A 3,370-nucleotide genomic window follows, 5' to 3' on the forward strand; every position below is an offset into this window, starting at 1 on the left:
GGTGAGTGTATGTGCCCTATGGCAAAAAAACAAAATAAAAACTATAAACGAATCAGAACATCACAAAATCCTTCCTTGAGTCCGGATCATAGCTGTATGTGGGCCAAGAATAAGCACTCATATTTAAACCTCCTTTCAAAGTCCCATTATATGATGAAAAAATTTAAATAAAAATAAAACCACACCCTCATTGGGAAAACAAGTAGAGAATACTGGTTTTAGTAAGTTGTGGTAGACTTTAAAAACTGAAAAATTTCCCACTTTAAATGCTTGTAAGTGATGGATAACATTACATAATTTTAAAATGTATAACCAGACATATATTAAAAAAAGAAATTCCCCCACTACAGATAAAGGAAGTGAAAACAGAATGATGGTGAACATGTAAATTGGCATTACTTCTCCCCTGGGAAGAGTGAAGGAGAAAATTCTACACTAGATCATTTTTCTGGGTTTAGAGTCAAAAATTCACATTGAACTAGGAGACCAAGCCTTGGGTCTGCAAAAGGAGAACATCTGAAGCCAAGACACCTACATAATAAAGTCTGGACTCTCAATTTTTTTTCTTTTAATAAATGAGTGGTTGGTGGGGGAGAAAAAGACAAGTAGACTTCTTTGCTTGTGCTCTGGGGAAAATAGAAAGTTTCCCCTGCAAGAGATTGGCACATCTGAGACATTTGGAGATGGTCACGAGCAAAGTGGGGCAGGACTGTCACTATCAGCTGGGTGGAGAGTGCCACCATTGCCCCAGTAGCCTACTCTGCAGAAGACGCTGACATCTCTCACGGAGGTAATAACCAATAGTCATCCCTGCTGCAGACCCTTGAAAAGGGAGACTCTGCTGTGCCCCATCCTCTATGAAGGTTGTTCCACACCTAGGACTACCACCTCTCCCAGTCCCACACATGCTTCTCATCCACAGACACTCTGTTGGTGCCACACTGCAGATCTGAGCCATAGCTCTCCTTGCATGTTCATCTTTCAGACTCAGGCATTAGATTCAGTTGCTCTTCATGTGCCTATGCTACCAACCCCAGCTCTGCCACCGCTCCATGCGTGTTTACACCTCTGTCATCTGAGGCACCATCACTGCAAACTGGCCCACTGCTTGAACCTTGGAAACATTGTAACTATTTGCCTTCACTCCAGACCCTCATATGCTGCACTACACACACTCAAGTCTTAGAAACTGGTACCACCACCTCTACTACCTAGTCCTCCTTGGGCTTCATAGTCATAGTCTTTCTGGATGCACCAGTGTTTCAGGTGCTGACTCTGGCAACACAGTGAGCTAACCTACAGACTCGAAAGCCACTGTGATTGGGACCCTGGCTCACTAGATGTCCACAAGCATCAGTGACTTATCTAATATTAGCAATGCAGCAATGTAGATGCCTGCACTATTGTCACCACCACCCTAAACCTCACAGCCATGGTACCGCCATATGTGTTAATGCTTCAGACCTCAGCTGTGTGGCCACTCATAGACATTGTCCATCATTGTCAGCACCACTGCCACTGTAAGCACATCCTCAAGCTGGACCTAGCACTAAGAGAGCCCCTCTGCCATGACTTCCCTGGTGGGAGGAAAGAGACTGGGAGGAACACATCAGACTTCACAACCAAAGACCCCAGCAGCCCTCACAGAAGCTGGGGACACATAAAGTCTTGGCTGCTGAGAATACCTGTAAGGGGAAGGTCTTTCCCCTCTTAAACTAGTCCATAATGTCTAGAAGTGGTGACTGCTCCATAATGTACAGGTATTAAAAAAGAAACAAGAAACGAGAAACATGAAAAACCAAGGAAACATAGCACTACCAAAAGAACAAAATATTTTTCAGTAACTAATCCCAAAGAAATGAAGATATACAAATTGCCTGACAAGTAATTCACAATAATTGTTTTAAAGCAGCTCAGTGAATTACAAGAGAACACCAAAACATTTCAACAAAACCAGGAAATCAGTATATGAACAAAATAAGTAGTTTAATAGGAAGACTGAAATCATTAGGAAGAACAAGACAAAAATTCTGGAGGTACAATAAATGAAATGAAGAATGCATGAGAGAGCATTGAGAGCAGAACTGACCAAGGAGAAGGAAGAGTCTGTGAACATGAAGACAGATTACTTAAAAATAACCAATCAGAAGAGAACTGATATTGGAAAAGAATGAAGAAAGCCTATGAGATCTATGGAACAGCATCAAGGAGTCCAACCTATTGGACTCCTACAATAGGTTACATTCCTCTTGTAGGAGTCCAAAAAAGAGAAGAGATTTATATGCTCCTACTGCCTATAAGAGACTTCCTTCACCTTCAAAGACATCCATAGATTGAGAGTAAAAGGATAAAAAAAGATGTTCAATGCAAATGGGAACCAAAGAGAGCAAGGATAGCCATACTCAGACAAAATAGGCTTTAAGAGAAAAAAGAAAAAAAAAAAACTAGAAAAAGACAAAAGGGTAATTTTAGAATGATAAAAGATTCAAGAAAATATCATTGTAAATATAAAGCACTCAATATCACAGCACCTAAATACATAAAGAAAATATTAATAACTTTGAAGGGAGAGACAGACTATGATGTAATATAGCAGGAAAATTCAGTATACCACTTTTTAAAAAAAACCCTTTTATTTATCTATTTATTTGTTGTGATTTTCAAACCACTGGGTCCAGGTTTTGAACAACAGTTTACCGTGTGAGAATCCAGCACCCTAAGCACCACATCATTTGCTGACTCTTAGTATCCCACTTTGGACAATAGAAAATTATCCAGACCAAAAAAATCAACAAGGAATTATGAACTTGAACTACACTTTAGATCCAATGACTTAACAAACACATATAGAACATTACATTCAAAAGCAGCAGAATACAATTCTTCCTAAGTGCACTTGGAACATTCTTCAGGGTAAATTACATGTTAGGCCATGTAGTTTTAAAGTTAAATTAATTTAAATTAAGTATCTTTTCCAAACATGGTAGTATGAACTAGAAATTTATAACAAAAATAAAACCAAAAAATTCACAGATACATGAAAATTAAATGACATACTCCTGAATAGGTTATGGTTCAAAGAAGAAACAAAAAAAACACATTTTAAAATAATTTGAGAAAAATTAAAATGAAAACACAACATTACAAAAGTATGGGATACATCAAAAGCAGTTCTGAAAGAAGAAGACTTAGTCCTCCATGAGAGCTGAGATCTAGTGCTTTCAGGAAATAAGAAATGAAGATGTTCTGCTAAGAAGTCACCCTGCCTGCATGTACTGAGTGACTAGACAGGTCTAAGTGAAAAGTAGCCACACATCCGAATACTATTAGGGTCAACATATTTCTCAATTCCCACTGAATCGTCAACACA

The sequence above is a fragment of the Tupaia chinensis genome, unplaced genomic scaffold (genome assembly GCF_000334495.1).
Source record: "Tupaia chinensis unplaced genomic scaffold, TupChi_1.0 Scaffold000623_1, whole genome shotgun sequence".
Classification (NCBI taxonomy): Eukaryota; Metazoa; Chordata; class Mammalia; order Scandentia; family Tupaiidae; genus Tupaia; species Tupaia belangeri.